Source organism: Mauremys reevesii, linkage group 22, assembly GCF_016161935.1.
Source record: "Mauremys reevesii isolate NIE-2019 linkage group 22, ASM1616193v1, whole genome shotgun sequence".
Taxonomy (NCBI): Eukaryota; Metazoa; Chordata; order Testudines; family Geoemydidae; genus Mauremys; species Mauremys reevesii.
In genome coordinates this window covers 20,973,186-20,990,432 of record NC_052644.1, presented here as the reverse complement: position 1 = coordinate 20,990,432, position 17,247 = coordinate 20,973,186, and the positions used below count along the sequence as shown (strand labels likewise).

Here is a 17,247-nt window from a genome sequence, read left to right as displayed (position 1 = left end):
GGTCGCCCTCGGGGGAGCCGTGACCATCCGGTGTGAGTGTCGGTGTCGGGGAGCGAGGGTCCTTCTGAGTAAAGCTGGAGACCCGGACGCACGGCGCTCGATGGACCCTGTGGGGGACGTGGCTGAGTTTCCCATCCGCAGCGTGAGCCAGGGAGACGCAGGGAACTACAGCTGCCAATATCGCACCAAGTGGGACCCGCCCATCTGGTCGGAGCCCAGCGACCCCGTGGATCTGGTGGTAGCAGGTGAGGGGCCCAGCTCAGCATCCCTGCTCCCATCCTCACACCCAGCCGGTCTGGGCTGTCGGTATTAGCGCTCCCTGGTTTGACACAGGCCCGGCTGGCAGACAAGCTCCCCTGTAGCTCTACAGACACAGGGACGTTCCTCCTCCCAAATAGGAACAGCCGCACCCAGACTTGCTCCGCAGTGACTCCAGGTGTGAATGGCACCTGGCTGGGGCAGGGACCCTTTCTGTGTCATGTGTCCGTACAGCTCCGAGCACACGGGGGAGCTGGCCCAGAACAGAACAGGGGCTCCTGGTAATTAAAATGAGCCAGTAATTATTTTGGTTCCGGTTTCCGTGGAGCCAGGCAGGGGCTGTATCTGCGCTCAGGGTCTCGCTGGGCTGATCCTCCCCGTTCTGGGATCCCGGGGGCGCTGAGCCGGCCTGAATCCCTGGGTCCCATCCTCTCCCCAGGGACGCCGGCTCAGCCCGGGGAAGAGCCACCATTGCCGGTTGCAGGGAGAAGAGGTTCCCTGTATAACTAACCACAGACACCAGGGCTCCAGTTTTCTCAGCCCTGCGCCCCGCCCCTGACAGACGCTGGTTCTATTCCCGCAGGGGGAACCGACCCGACTCAGCCGGGAACGACACCACCTCCCACCGGCCCAGGCAGCGCAGGGCCAGGTACAGGGACTGAGGGCAGGAAATCACCATCAACCCCCCCAGAAACAGGTTTGTGCTGCCCAAGGAGCCGCCCTCAGGGGGAGCCATGAAGGGCTGGCTGGATAGGATGGGGGCAGATCCCCACAGCAAATGTCCCATTTGAACCCCTTCCCCCCCAGCCTCATTTCATATGCGGGGGAGGGGGGTGTCACTGGACAGATGCCAGATTGGCTTGGTGGGGGCAGGGCCTGGGAGAGCTTCCCCCAATGCACAGCCCCACCCCGGGGACCCCACAAACAGGCAACATAAGAACGGCCAGACTGGGTCAGACCAAAGCTCCATCCAGCCCAGTGTCCTGTCCTCTGCCAGTGGCCAGTGCCAGGTGCCCCAGAGGGAATCATCCAGTGATCCATCCCCGGTCGCCCATTTCCAGCTTCTGGCAAACAGAGGTAGGGACACCATCCCTGCCCGTCCTGGCTAATAGCCATCGATGGACCTATCCTCCATGGCTCTATCTAGCTCCCTTTTGAACCCTGTACTATACTGCCCACCGGCACCATAAAGCCACCTGTGTGGGGCACAGCTCGGTGCTTATCCCCCTGGGAGACTGGGGATGGAGAGCTGGGGACAATGATCCCCGTGTATCCCGTCTGTCTGCCTGAGTCTGCAGACAGCCGAGTGGAACGGCTCAGAAGCAGGGCTCCCCCTTCGCCGGGGTGCTGCCCAGTGGGGCATTAACCCTGGAACCTCTCAGTCCAGATAGACGTGGTGTTAACACTTGAACCCACTGATTCAGAGTGAGATATTGTTGACTCTGGAACCTACTGATGGTGGTTACAATGACAGCACCTTTACATCTTCCGCTGCTGATCACTTCACCAGGGCATGGCTCTCCCAATGATCTCAAAGTGTCCTTCCCGGCCAGAAGCCTCCTCCCACTGCCATCCCCCCACCCATATGATTCCTACGCAGAAGAAATTCCCAGGACAGGGGCATGACTTTGGGGGGGAGGGGTGCTGCAGTATCTGGGCCCAGCTGGCTTCACAGGGTACATGGGGCCTGAGGTACAGCCCCCCCCACACCCTGCCCCCACCCCAGTACAGCCCTCTGCCACTGGGAGTGAACCCCCGACCACTATTACCCAGAATCACCTCTGCTCCTGCCCCTCCCCACTAGCCCCATAGCATGTTCTGCTGTGGGTCTCTGGGTCCTTGAGAGGGAGGGGCTGGGGCAGCAGGTAACAAGATGCTCATGGCCTGGTGCTGCTTCCCAGGTGGATCAGAACCAAGCCCAGCACCGGGTCTGACCTGCACCGTCATCGCCGGGGTGAGTGTGGCAGCCGACGGCCTCCTCCTCCTCCTCCTCCTCGTGGCCTTCGTCCGCTACAGACGAACCCGAGGAAGTGAGTGCTCCGCCCAGCGAGGGAAGGGTTAAACCTGCGGCTAAGCCGGGCTGGGAAGGGGTCACGGCTTGGATGGGAGACGGGGAAGGAAACCCAGGGGGTGGGGCAGGGGCCTAGCAGGGTGCGTCTCCCCTGGCAGTCAGGGCTGGCCCCAAAGCTCCTGGGCAGCACTAGGGGGCGCTGTGCTGAAGAGGGTGGGGGCTCAGTAGGGGGAGCTGTGGTGCAAGGAACAGGGCAGGGGGCTCAGTTGGGGGTGTTTTGTGGTGCAGGGAGAAGGGCGGGGGGGCTGTGCTGCAGGGGGTGGGGTAAGGGCTCACTAGAGGGCGCTGTGGTGCAGGGGTGGGGGCTCACTAGGGGGCGCTGTGGTGCAGGGGGCAGGGACCTGTCTCTAGGGTATCCAGGCTCAGCATCTGGGGGGGGTGGGGCTCCCCCTGGCAGAGCAGGCCACACCCTGGTGGGGGGGCATGCTGATATGGGGTGCAGCCCTGATTCGTTGTGTGCCTTTGGGGGACACCCCTTCCCCCGTTTGTGCCTTAGTTTCCCCTAGTGACCCTGCCCCACCCCAGTGTGCTGCGGGGCAGGCAGGCCAGTCTGCGAAGGGCTCAGATGGGGGGTGGGGGGCTGGGCCCAGGGCCCTGATCTGGGTCCAGCCACTCACCGGGGGGTGTCTCTATTCCTCAGATGCCCTCCTAGGCAAACGGAAGCAGCTGGATGTCCTGGTAAGTGCCCCCCACTCCTCAAGCCCCCCCACCCCCCAGCACCAATGGACCATCCAGCCTCCCCTCCCCACCATCCGGCCCTGCACAGGTCCCACTAAAGCCATGATCTGCCTCCCCCCCCACCCCCATCCCCCCTCAGGGCAGACACTGGAGCTGGGGATCAGCAATGGGGCTCCCCACCCGAGAGGGGCAGGCGACCCAGAACAGAGAATAAGAGCCTGAGCCTGCACCCCCCCAACTCACCTCGACTCCCCCCCTCAAACTGTCTTCCAAACGTTTGCATTTGTGTAAGATTTGGGGAGGATCAGCGCAATTCCATGGGGGGCAGGTGTCGGGGGGGGGGAATTTCCCTGATCTCTGCCCCATGGGGCTCTGTGGGCTGGAGTGGGTGATGGGGGCGGGGGGTGTTACTGGATTCCCTGGGGGGGGGGGGGAGAGAGCAGCTCTCGGGAGCCCCCTGCTGGACAGGACAGAGAGTGTCAGAGCAACTGTTCAGCAGGGTGTGTGGGGGGAAGACTGGGGGAGAATCGGTGCCCCCTGGTGGCTGGGAGTGGGATCAGGACTGTCTGGTGTGTGTCCGTGTTGGTGTTGGCACACACACACACACACAGTGTCTCTCTCCCCGCCCAGCCCCTGGAGCCCGACCCCGAGGGACTCACCTACAGGGAACTGGATGGCCAGGTGCTGCAGGCCAAGCGGGGTGGGGCGTCTCCTGCCCCCGAGCCCGTCCTGTACGCTGCCATCGATGTCAGCCAGGAGCCCCACGGGCAGCGCCCCTGGAGTGCAGGGGAGCCCCCCACCCTCCGGCATAGCGTGAACCCAGGGGGAGTCACTGGAGAGACGGGGCAAGAAGCATCGGCCACCAGAGGGTGACAGAGTGATTCTCCCCCAGAGAACGGGCTCGGCTTATAGCCCCCCCCCCACAGCCCTCCCTCCAGCTGGTGGTGTCCCACCCAGCCCCATGGGTGGGGGGCCAGGGGGGCTCAGCACCAGGCGGGGGAGGGGACGCGCCGATGAAGCTGTTTGTGCTACTTGCATCCTGTTAATCTCCAGATCTGTAATAAACACAGAACCACAAACCAGCCTGTGACGTTCCCCTGGTGTTACCCGGCCGGTGAGCCGCTCGGTCACTCCAGCCCTCGACCCTGGGAGCCAGCCCCACCCTGCTGCGCTGGGAGACCCCCACCCCCGGGCTGCTCCCGCACGGCCTCTGGCGTGTGAGCGGCTCCCAGCTCCGGGAGTGAGCACTCTGGGCAGCCGCTGCTTGGACTGTGCAACCGAATGTCACCAGCCGATATCTCTGGTCCCAGACACCCCCCTGGGAACCTCCGTCCTGCAGTGCCCAGTTCTGCCCGCTGGACGCTGCGAGTTTCTGTGAGTGTCGAGGGGGCTCACGTGGCTCAGGCCTGACGCCTTGGTGAACCGACGGGCGCCGGGTGTTACTAGCCCTCCCCACCCCATCCTCCTCCCTTCCCCGGTGTCCCCCCTCACCTGCCCTGGGGGAGCCTTCAGCCTCCGTGCGCTCACACTCCCTGCGCGGCTGCTGCTGGCCCCTGGGGAGCAGACAGAGCTGCTGGTGCTGGAGCCGGGGTCACTCATCTCCTGCTCTGGGCAGGCTGGGGGCTCTCCAGGGACCAGGCAGGGGGTGGCCCCTGCTGGGCCCTGGGGCTGGGCTCCTGGTTCCTCTGCTTCCTGGAGAGGAAGCCCCAGAGCCGCCGTGCCCGGCTCTGCCCTGTTCTGGGTCCCTCCCGCACAGCTGCACCCTGGGCCACCTCCACAATGGCCCAGAAGGTGCCTCAGGCCCAGCAGAAAACGTGCTGCCCAGGCCCAGAGCGAAGGGCTGCAGGGGGCTGTTAGCAAATCTCGTCCCCCTGGGAGGAGGAGATTCCCCCATTTCTGCCCCTCCCCAGGCAGAACAGGGAAGCCCCTGAGGACGGGCTACGTGCCACTCACTTGCTCTAGGTGGCGTGGAGCTGGGTGGCAGATGCTCCGAGTTGGCCCGTCCCTGGCCCCCTTCCTTGCTTTCCCGCCACAATGTGAGCTGCGGAAGGTGCTGTGCCGGGCGGTGCAATGCCCTGCTGCCGACAGGGCCAGGTGTAGAAACTGGGAGACCGGCCGCGGCTGTGAAAACCAGACGATGTTTTAGTGCCAAGGGATGGAGAAACTCAGGCCAGCAGCCGGGGTCCCGAACACGGACCTGCCACAGGCAGCGCCTCCCAGCTTAGGGCCTGCTGGCACCTTACACACATTCCCGACGCCTGACAAGTCCTGGGCCATGGGGGCGGGACCCCAACCCCCTGATGGAAAACTGTGGCCTGGGCAGCGGAGTCACTGCCTCAGGGTCGCACTGGGAGCCAGTGGCAGAGCCAGGGATGGAGCCAGGAGTCCTGTGTCCAGGCCCCTGCACTGAGCACTGGAGGACACTCCCTTCGAGAGCATCAGTAACAGGGTCTGTAACACTTACCCACTGTTGTCAGCGCTCTGAGATTTAACCAGGGAAAGGCACCCTGGACTGGGAGATGAGCTAGGAGGCTTTTCAATCCCTAGGCAGATGGATGAAAAATAGATTATTTTAATAATATTAACTGGATTTTTTAAATTAAATTAACCACAGGTTGGTTTGTTAAACTAATGCTGCTTAAAATTAAATTTGAAATTGACAACCTATGTTAAGCCCTCACCTATGTTAAGCCCTCACCTTATTATAATCTCTTAAAATAATTTAAAGAGAATAGGAAAACTCAATATTAAGCAGTACATGTTTCCTGCCAAGTTTTAAGGACAGTCAAACCACTGAAGCCCCTAGAACCACAATTACTTGAAGCGCTAAAACAGCTTTCGACAGTAGTAGCCTCCTTTGAAAGTGCAGGAAAAAGATTTTTTTCATTTCAGTTTATCCAATTGGTTCGGTTCAATGACAAATTCCCGGGATTTAAGAAACCCCCGGGGTTTCTTAAACAAGCAAACTTGTTTTCTTCCTTCAATCTATAACTAAAAAGGAGGTGTGAGGGGATGAGATCTACCAGTTCATACATCTCGAAGGACATGGTGAGCAGAAGGTATCAGTTCAGTTCATTAACTACAGATAATATTTCCTTTGTTTCAGAACTCAGTTTTAAACTAAAAACATTTTTGATGAATATTTTTTCTTATGCTTCTCTTTCTGGCTTTGCCGCAACCTTGCTTTGTAACCACCTCTTGCTTCTCACCTCTATTTTCCCCACCTCTGTTCGGGATAGAGACACTTCTCTAACTCCCAGCTGCAGTGCGATTTCAGTAGATCATGAGCATTAGACACCTTTGGGCTTGAAAGGACAATCCCTTTTGTGGCTCTTTGTTTTTGAAAAAATCCCTTTTGATTCAACCTGATTTGAGAAGAAATACCACATTCAAGAGAATCATAAACTGCTCATATTCAGTTATAGGAGAGAAGGCAGCAAAATTCAGCATATCAATAATTCATTGAAAATTATTTACTCGACCTTAAAAGAGACTAACTAGAGGGTCGGCCGCTTGTTTGTTTATGTAGGGCCAGTTTCCATCTCTGAACCAGTAACAATTGCACGGGATAGTGCCCCAAACCCTGTCAAATCCCCTGAGTCATTGCTCGTCTGTTCTGGTTTTATACGTTTCAGATCAACAAAACCTTCCCCTGGGCCGTCGGTGCCCATGTGGCGCTGCAGGCAGAGGAGCCTGAGCAGTCGCCTTGTGACATCGAAGGTAACTCAGCAACTCACCCGTCACTCACTCACTCCCCTAACCCTGATCTTAAATCCTCCCCCTGCCACCCGCCTGGGTCATCTCCCACATTGAAACCGCCAGCTTGACTCATTTTAACCAATGGGGTGGAATTATGCAAATCACCTGCAGAGAGTGAGCACTGACTGGCTGAGTTAACTCTGATGTCACAAAGCGCCTCTGCTTACGGCACCAATTTAATGGGGATGGTGCAGAAAATCAGGCTTTTCTGGTGCTGCTGTTTTCCAGCTGTCACCAAAACCAACAAGGTTCTTCCCGCCGATGCCCAGAAATTTTGGAATCAATTTAACGCAGTTTTCAAAAATTGTCGTGTTACAGACAAAGAAACGCCCCTGAACTGAGCATTCGGCCTCGCTGCACTCAGCCAACAGGGACCTGAGTCTCCGCCCTGTTAACTCAGTGAGGACCCGAAGCTCGGCCCATCCGTGTGGAGACTCTCCGGGCTGGGAGCTGAGCAAGGGAACAGACGGGCAGACAACAGCATCAGTAGCAATGTGGGACTCACCCCTGCGGCGCCCCCTGCTGGTCTCCTGGGGAATTAGCGTTCCAGCTGTGGGAGCACCCTCTGCAGGTCAATGTCACGCTGTCGCCGGCCCTGTGTCCCTCCCGGACCCTGGTGCCCTTCTCCTTTGGGTGCTGCCCCCTGGCAGTACCCCCACTCTCTGGGCTCCCCTCCCTGGGGAATCCCCACCCTCTAGCCCCATCTTGCCTCAGTGTTCACAGCCAGTCCTCATCTAGCCCCTGCACTCTGGGGCAGACTGCAGTCCATATCACTCATCATCCGTGAGGGGGGTTTGAACCTGCTGCCTCCACCTACCCCCAGGCTGCACCTCTGCAACCCCAGTACCTTTTCAGGCCTTTGGCTAGGCCTGCAGCCTGGGGGGTTATTCTCCAGCACTGATCTACTCCAGTACCTTACTCAAGTCCCAGGCAACCAGGCCCTTCTGTGACAAAGTGGGACTGTTCCTAATGTTTCCTCTGAATACTGTGGGGCCTCAGTTTCTGTCACCTGGCAACTAATGGCCAGGCCCTTCCCCTCCTTCAAAGGGGATGCTAAAGGTATGGGAGAACAAAGAGGTCAGGTGACCTCCTGGCCTGGGAAAGGAGCTGAGCAGAGGAGGAGGGGGTTTCAGTTTGGGGCTGGCTGGGGATGAGGAGTGAAGTGCAGACGTTGGCTCACTGCCCCCCAGAATGGACCCGGCCGAGGGGTCCCGTTCTCTGTATCTACAAGCTCTGTTTTAGACCCTGTTCCTGTCATCGAATAAACCTCTGTGTTACTGGCTGGCTGAGAGTCAAGTCTGATTGCGGAGTTGGGGTGCAGGACCCTGTGGCTTCCCCAGGACCCCACCTGGGCGGACTCGCTGTGGGAAGCGCACGGAGGGGCAGAGGATGCTGAATGCTCCAAGGTCAGACTCAGGAGATGAAGCCGTGTGAGCTTCTTGCCCTGCTCCAAGGGAGAGGAGGCTCCCCAAAGTCCAGTCTGGCTTTGTGGGGAGCAGGTCCAGAGCATCGCCCGGGGACTCCGTGACAACTCTCTCTGCTCCCGGCCCATGGCCTCTTTATAGGGCCGGCTGAGGCCTGATTGGGGTGTGGCCCAGCTGTGGCTACTTCCCCAATCAGCCCAGGTTTTCCCCTACCACAGCCCTCTCCCAGGGCTGTTTTAAGCTTTTCAGGGCAGCAGTGGGTGGCCACCCTGCTACATCACCCTATGAGATCATTCTGGGGGAGATCACCATCCGCACACGATTCCCGCCCCACCTCTTTGCGAGGGCCCCTTACAAGCACAGCTGGTGAACAGCCCCACCCTCATCAGGAAGACGAGCAGCAGAGAGAAATGGGACAAGAAAAGAGAAAGGACAAGAGGAAGGGAGGTGAAGGCAAGCGAAAAAGAACAAATTCCAAATGCCCCAGTGAATCATAGATTCCAAGGCCAGAAAGATCCACTCTGACCATCTCGTCTGACCTTTTGTATTACATGGGCCGTGGAACGTCTCTCAGAAAAATTCCTGTTTGAATTAGAGCAGATTTTTTAGAAAAACATCCCATCTTGATTTCAAAAATGCCAGTTATAGAGGATCCATGACAACCCTGGGGAAATTGTTCCAAACCCTGTCAGTTAAAAATGTTCCCCTTATTTCCAGCCTGAATTTGTCTAGCTTCAACCTGCAGCCATTGGATCTTCTTACTCCTGTGTCTGCTAAAGTGACGAGCCCATTAGCCAATATTTGTTCCCTTATGCTCATCCCGTAACCGTCTCTTTGTTCAGCTAAATAGACTGAGCTCCTTGAGTCTATCGTTATCAGGCAGGTTTTCTAATCCTTTCTGGCTCTTCTCTGAACCTTCTCCAATTTATTGGCATCCGTCTCAAATTGTGGACACCAGAACTGGACACAATATTCCAGCAGGGGTCACACCAGTGCCAAATACACCTCTCCACTTCTAGCTGAGATTCTGCTGTGTATGCATCCAAAGATCACATCCGCTGGGAGCTCCTGGTCAGCTGATTAGCAAACATGACCCCAAGTCTTTTTCAGGGTTGCTGCTTCCCAGGATAGAGCCCCCCCATCTTGTACATAATGCCTAGATTCTTTGTTCCTAGAGGTATAACTTTACATTTGGACAAACTAACAGGTATGTTGCTTGTGCTCAGCTTCCCAAACAATCCAGATGGCTCTGTATCGAGGCCGTGTCCTGTCTGTTATTTACCACTCCCCAGATCTGTCGGTCATCTGCAGGTTTTATCAGTGATGATTTTATATTTGCTTCCAAGTCACTAATCAAAATGTTAAATCGTATAGGGCCAAGATCCAATCCCTGCAGGACCCTACTAGAAAGACACCTGTCCGATAATGATTCCTCATTTACAATTACATTTTGAGACCTATTAGTTAAGCAGGTATTAAGGGGTGGATTCCTAGGTGGGACATTTTCCTGCCAGCTTACCTTGTGTTTTCCGAGCCCAGCACTGAGTTGGAAATGTTTGGATCAATGTTCCCTCCCTCCCTGAGAATCTGACCTTCTCCATAGGGGTGTCTGCGTTCTACAGGATCAAGCTGGAAAGGAGAAAACTCCCACTGAAGCTCCTCCTTAGCACTCAGGTGCGTGAACACAAATCCCCCAGGATAGAGGCGAGAAGGGGGTTTGCTGCAGCAAGGCCACAGGGGTCTCTGAGGTCCCCCTTGCCCTGCCCCCCTGTACTGCGTGTCTGATGTCAAGGGAGCTCTGTGAGGTCACAGCCGCCTCCCCACCTTTGCCCAATAGGCTGAGTTCCTGCCCAAGGCCCTTGTGAAGTCACTGCCACGCCCACCTCTCCCTTGCAGGGCTGGTGTCTGCCCCTGGCCAGCCTGTTTGGGTGTCTCAGCTGCTCCCCAAATCACCCCACTGCTCACTAGTGAGTCTAGGGAACAAGCAGGAGAAACAGTAAAACAGCAGGATCTGTTCCTGCTCCCACACACTTCATAGATTCACAGATTTTTAGGCCTGACGTGGCCGCCGTTTGCTCTCCTAATCTGACCTGGATTTCACAGGCCAGGAAGTTTCACACACTTACCCCCATATTAAGCCCAATAGCTTGTGTGTCACTAAAACACGCCTCCCAGACAGACACCCAGCTGTGATGTGAGGACATCAGGAAACAGAGAATCCACCACTTCCCCTGGTAATTCGTTCCAGTGGTTAATCACCCTCACTGTCAAAAATTGGTGCCTGGCTTCTCACTTGAATGTCTCTGGCTTCAGCTGGCAGACGCTGATTCTTGTTCTGCCTTTCGCGGCGAGATTAACGAGCACTTTGGGACTCCTTATTTTCTCTCCAGGAAGGTCCTTCTCAGGGCTTGCGCGTGGGGCAGGGTTGTCTCTTACAGACACGCAGGGCGGCTGTTTCATTTCCCCAGATGACTGGACGGAGGCTCGAGCCGGGTCTGTGTTGTATTGTTAGGAGGGACCCCTGGATATTGAACCTGGCCCTGGTTGCTGCCGACTCCCCCCAGCAGAAGGTTACACATGAGCATGTATTAATTTTAGCTACATGAGTCATCAGCTGGGTTTGAAACCAGAATGTAACACTGGGGAGGATCTGCATGGAAATATTTACAATGGTCAGATGAAGATTGAAGATCAGACTCTGTGGTTTCTGGGCTGCAGCTCCCCCAAGGCTGCAGGGTACATTGAAAATGACCTTCCCCCCTCCCCACAGAGACAGGGACAAGCTGCAGACTAACTATATGACACCTGCCCAGGCTGAGGGCCCCTGGGTATCCTGGATGTTGCAAGGACCTCGGCTTACTTTGACCGCACTAGATTTGGCGGCAGATTAGAGACAATGTGTGAGGTATCAGGAAGAAGTGGGCCGGCAGCTCGCAGGGAGCTACAGCTGCAGCTACTAGCTCCTGACTCTTGTCATGTGCCTGCAGCTCTGTGGAGCTGGTGGTAGCAGGGCCCGGCTCAGTGTCTCCGCTCCCAGCCTCACATCCAGCTGGACCCTGGGGGACAGTCAGAGCCAGGCTCCATAGGCGACAGGTTTGTATAATTTTTGGTGGGGCCCAAAATGGTGGTGCCCCCCCGCTCCCGCCCTGTAAGCCGATATAAAATGAAGCTACAACGCGTCAGCGCCACAAGATTACAAGGGTCAATTAAAAGTGGAAAGTCAGAAGCAGCACTTGCCTACTTCAATATACATTATATTTTGTTGTACCTGTTGTGATGAAGTGGGAATGTTCTTAATATTTTCTCTGAATACTGTGTGGGTGCCTCAGTTTCCCCTGCAAGATGCCAACTGAAGGTGTTGGGGACAAAGAGATCAGGTGGCCTCCTTGTCCGGAAGAGACACAGAGGCCAGAGGAGGGAGTGTCAGTTTGGAGCTGGCTGGGGAAATGGGGAGAGACTCAGAACTTGGTTCTGGGCTCCCCACCCCGCAAGATGGACCTGACAGAGGGGTTCTGTTTTCTGTACCAACAAGCTCTGTTTAAACTGTGTTCCCATCATCTAATAAACCTTCTGTTTTTACAGTCTGGCTGAGAGTCACATCTGACTGCCGAGTTGGGGTGCAGGGACCTCTGGCTGCCCCAGAACCCTGCCTGGGCGGACTCACTGCGGAAAGTGCATGGTGTGGAAGGGCATGCTGAATGCTCTGAGGTCAGACCCAGGAAGGTGTAAGCTTCTTGCCCTGGAGACAGTCTGCTCAGAGAGGAGGCTCCCCCAGAGTCCTGACTGGCTTTGAAGGAGTGGTTCCAGAGCATCCCAGCATCTCCTTCCACCCCATGCACTTCTCAGAAGTCCACACAGGCACTAACACTCCCTCCTCTGGCCTTTGTCAAGAAGGCTAACATCATTTTGGGCTGTATAAGTAGGGGCATTGCCAGCAGATCGAGGGACATGATCATTCTCCTCTATTCAACATTGGTGAGGCCTCATCTAGAGTACTACGTGCAGTTTTGGGCCCCACATTGCAAGAAGGATGTGGAAAAATTGGAAAATCCAGTGGAGGGCAACAAAAATGATTAGGGGGCTGGAGCACATGACTTCTGAGGAGAGGCTGAGGGAACTGGGATGGTTTAGTCTGCAGAAGAGAAGGGAGGATTTGATAGCTGCTTTCAACTACCTGATGGGGGTTACAAAGAGGATGGATCTAGACTGTTCTCAGTGGTAGCAGAGGACAGAACAAGGAGTAATGATCTCAAGTTGCAGTGGGGGAGGTTTAGGTTGGATATTAAGAGAAACTTTTTCACTAGGAGGGTGGTGAAACACTGGAATGGGTTACCTAGGGAGGTGGTGGAATCTCCTTCCTTAGAGGTTTTTAAGGCCCGGCTTGACAAAGCCCTGGCTGGGATGATTTAGTTGGGAATTGGTCCTGCTTTGAGCATGAGGTTGGACCTTATGACCTCCTGAGGCCCCTTCCAACCCTGATATTCTATGATACTCTAAACTGACCACCAAATTTAAGTTGCGTGTTTTTCCGGTCAGGTGAGGACTCTGGGGCAGGGCTGGGGATAAGGAACTTGGGGTGCAGACAGGCTGTCCCAGGGCTATGGCCAAAGAGGACTCCCCTCCACCCTCCCTGGCAGCAGCAAGCTCCAGGGGAGGGACCCCTCCTCTCCCCCGCAGTTCACTGCACATGCTCCTAGGGTCCCTCTCAGGTTCAGAAAGCCCACTCGGCTCCCCTATGGTGGGTACCGAGGGGGGAGGTTGCCATCATGTATGGCCTCCCCTGCTGCCACCCCTCACCATAGCCTCACTGGGGATGGAGCTGCCCCTTGCCCAGCATGGTGCAGGAGTGGGGACTGCAGGGTGGTAGCTGGGGAGGGGCACAGTATCACAAAATTCACCTAAGTCCCAGCTGCACAGGTCTAGGAAGCTCCCCTCCCCAGTGGTGTAGCCAGGTTCTAACATCAGGGGGAGCAAACATATCCAATTACTAAAAAAGATGCCAGCCAACATATCCAATTACTAATCAGGTAGTTCTATAACAGGCTTCCCTGACCCCATCACCTCCTGAAGCACAAGGTAGGGGTAGGCACCACCATGTTGTGCAACAAACACTTGACAAAATTACTGGACTTAGTGATGGACAATGTGGGCAGGTGGGTATTATGTCATTCAATCATTCAACCCATAAAATTGCACACATTTTGCCTCAGTGAAATTAAATATCCAGAGAATTACTGGGCCTGTGATGATGATGATGACCAGGGCTTGCTCACCTGTGGCTCCCCCTCCCTGTGCTGTGGAGGCACAGCCAGGCAGGTCTGCATCTGCAGGCAGGCAGCCTGCCTCAGGTGCAGCTCCCGTGGGCCCTGCTAGCCACTAGACTGGGAGCCTCCCGGCCAATGGAATGGAATGGGCTGGGCTGGGGGGCGGAAGGCAAAGGGGGAGATTGTAGGGAGCTTTGGAGGAGGGGAGGCAGTGGGGGAGGGGAGTGGGCTGGCACAAAGGGGAGGGCTCTTTGGAGAGGAGTGACAGGGGCACAGGGGTCATTGGGAGTCTCTGGAGGGGGCAGAGGATTGTGTGGGTCTCTGTGGGGCAGGGGGCTGTGATGGGCGGAGCCAGCTGCAACCTGGGTCTGCTCTGCAGGGGGTGTTGCTATAGTCCCCTCAGGAAGCCCCCCCCATCCTGTGTATTTTATACCAGCCCCGGGGTGCCCATTGCTGCTCCTTTCCCCACCCACGGCTCCATCTGTCTGTCCCCACAACCCCCCAGCTGTGTCCGTCTGTCTGTCCTCACTACCCCCCTGGCTGTGTCCTGGTGTCTGTCTGTCCCACAACCCCCTGGCTGTGTCCTTGTGTCTGTCTGTCCCACAACCCCCCGGCTGTGTCTGTCTGTCTGGCTGCCCCCCACAGGGTGTGTCTGTCCCCCAACCCCCAACCCCCGGGCGGGGTGTGGTTGTCCCCACCAACCCCCCCTCCCCGGCTGTGTGTGTCTGGCTGCCCACAGCTCACAGGCTGTGTCTGGCTGCTGCTCACAATGGCTGCCCAGGGCTCAGCCGCTGCCTGTGGCTCGCTCCCCCTCCCTGCTGTGGAGGCGCGGCCAGGCAGCTCCGGCACCGCCCCCGGCAGCTCCCATTGGCTGGGGCTCCCGGCCAATGGGCTGGGAGTCCAGTCGCTCCTGAGGCCCCTCCCGGGAGCTGCCGCGGGCGCTGCCGCTGCGGTGAGTGAGGGCGCCGGGTGTTGCAAAGGGGGGACCCCCAGCACAGGGCCTGGGGCCCAAACATTGGTGGGGCTGAGCCCAGCTCCTGGATTATTGGTGGGGCCTGGGCCCCATGGGCCCATATAACTCGCCGCCCCTGCCAGGCTCTGCCTGGAGCCCAGCAGAGGGGATGCTCAGCTGGGGAGCGGGGACAGAGTAATTGAGCATCCGATATCAGTATCACTTGCTCCCAAGCCCAGCCTCTGTCCTTTGTCTTCTCTCCGGGTAAACAGGGTCGCCTGGGCCTCCTCTCCCCTTTTCTGTCCTCTGGTCCCTCTGGCTGGAACCGGCTGGTCAGGTCACCGGGGTCCTCTCTTCGCAGCCCATTGTCCTCCCACTGGCCAGAACTGGCTGTGACTCCTGATCTGGTCCTCCCAGTCAACAGGTCACCAGTTGCTGGGGTATCCATTTTCCAGGCCATTGGCCAGGGTCCATTTCTGTCGCAGGTCCTCTGTAACAACAAACACCCTCTCCCATCACCTTGTTAAACCAGTAACACCCAGGGAAACTGCATCCCACTCCGTCAGCATGCAAACCATTGGAAAAACCAAGAAAAAAAACAAGAAAATCCCCCACTTTGTCACACATGGCAGAGGGATGCGGAGAGCTCCAGACCCTAAAAGGCATCAGGGACCGTCGGGACACGGGGAGTCCTAGGGGCCCTGGCTTGTGGGCAGCACCCCCCGAGCCTGTGGCCTCCGGGTCACACTCCGACACAGCCACCCCGGAGAGGACGTGGGATCGTCGCGCCAGCCTGAGCTGCCTGGGGGTCGTTCGCACTGTTGTGGCTGTTGAGCCTGCGAAGCGGCCCCGGCTGCGAGCTCACGTGTAAAACCCACGGGCAAGTTCCCCAGCTGTGCCAGGGCCCCGAGAACCAGGGGAAATTGGGGACAACGCTGAACGTTGTAACCCGGGCGAGAGAACCAGCCACAGATGCTGGGTTGGTCTGACCCAAAAAGCCCCATGGCTACAGCCCCAGGACTGTTGACATCGCGCTGGGGGAACCAGGAGTTAATAGCCTCAAATTGGTAGGAGGGACTTTGGGCCTAATGAGGGGGCAAAATAATGAGGGGGCGGGACGAGGCCGCCCACTTCCCCCACGCTGAGTTCCTTAAAAAGAGCTCATGATGTGCTCAACTCTCTCTCCTCCCCCGTCCAACCTTCTGTCCCGGCTCAGCTTGTCTCATCTTCATCTTCCCCCAGCTCAGCCCCGGCCCGCAGCGCTGCAGCCCCTCGACTCCTCTGAGGGACGTTCGCCCTGAGAGGCCGGAGCCGGCCGACCTGGCTCTTGTTTAAGGACTTTTGATTTCCCCCCTGCAAGCTGGAAGTCGTCCCATTGCTGTGACCTGCAGCCCCCATCGCGCCCGTGGGGACAGCTGATTAGCAGCACCGGGAAGGCCCTGGAGATCCTTCTCCCTTCCCTGGTTGGGTTATTTTCCACCCCGCTGTGTCTCTCCTCCTCTCCTAGCTCATGCTCCTGGCTTCCCATCGGGTGCTGCAGTCGGGTGTGTGGCACCCACCCCACCTGCCCGGCCTAAGGAGAACGGACCCAATGCGGGGCCGGCCCTGCCCAGATTGTAACCACCCAGGGTCCAAGCAGCAGGGGTCGGGGTCGCCTTGCAGCCAACGCACCCGCTTGTCACTAACCCGTGTCCAGCACCTGACACCATCTCCAGAAGCCGCATTTCACCCTCATTTTCATCCTGTCTCTCCCCGACCTCCCGTCTGACCGTTTGCTAGGAACAGGATCAGAGACCTCAAGCACAGACTGGACTCCATCCCAGCCTGGGACCACCCTTCCCCAGTTCAAGTCTTTGTCCTTGGGGGTTGGACTAGATGACCTCCTGAGGTCCCTTCCAACCCTGAGATTCTATGATTCCTCCAGATGTTCCTCCAGGTGTTGAGTTGTGGGAAGAGAAGCCCAGGGATTATGTCCCTTCCCCTCTTTTATATTTTCTTCCAGTTTGCTGCAAAGATCTTTGCTGTGACCCGGGTACCAGGCAGTCCCCATTGGTCCAGCAATCTCCATTGTGCACAGTCTCTGGGATAGTGGATTCTTTCCTTGAGGGGTGTTGATGAGCCATTAACACTGTCTGGCTGGTCCTCTATTGCAGTTGAAAGGGTGACAGCGGGCATTTCTCAACCTCACAACATATTTCAGTAGCACACCCAGCAATGCTTCATAACTTCCCACACAAGGACAGCACATACAATCCAAAAGGGGACGAATGTTCAAGAGATCAAGACTTTTAAGATGATGCCTCACAAGGCAACTTTGTACCCAGCTTATTGTAGCTCTGTCGTAGTGGTGAATACGGGGGCTCCACGGTGCGAACTTGAGGGACAGATTGTCACACTGTGGTCTCACCGCAGTGCGGCCAGGGCCTGGGCAGGAGGCCTGGGACGTGTGAGGAACAGTCTGTGAACTTCCTTTCCCTTGCAGAGGCAGCTGTATGTGTTGTCCCTGTGCCCACAGGGCGGGTGACTTGTTTCCTTTAACTTTCCCTATATACTCCAAAAAATTTTATGAGTTGCTGTTTAATAAATTGTACGTGCTCTGAACTCTATGTACTGATCAGTGGGTCAGGGAAGCAGCCGGCACAAAGAGAGAGCCCCGGAATGGGGACACCCTCACCCCTGTCCTAAGTGACCACGATAAAACTGGGGGTCAAACCTGCTTCAGGTGTCCTGAAAAACTCTCGTGGGGGCCCCTGTGGGGCCCGGGGCAAATTGCCCCTCTTGCCTCCCCCTCTGGGCGGCCCTGCTGGGTAAAGGGAGTGGGAGCGAGGACTCAGATCCTTT

General features: G+C 57.0%; 1 long non-coding RNA gene across 1 annotated transcript; it reads right to left on the bottom strand.

Annotated features, from left to right (window-relative positions):
- Positions 1-3,229: 3,229 nt before the first annotated feature.
- Positions 3,230-9,916, bottom strand: LOC120388394. Its single transcript, XR_005590554.1, has 5 exons — positions 9,710-9,916; positions 6,217-6,372; positions 5,472-5,550; positions 4,961-5,128; positions 3,230-4,062 (listed from the first exon to the last, which is right to left on the bottom strand). It is a non-coding gene; the product is annotated as an uncharacterized LOC120388394 (long non-coding RNA).
- Positions 9,917-17,247: the final 7,331 nt, after the last annotated feature.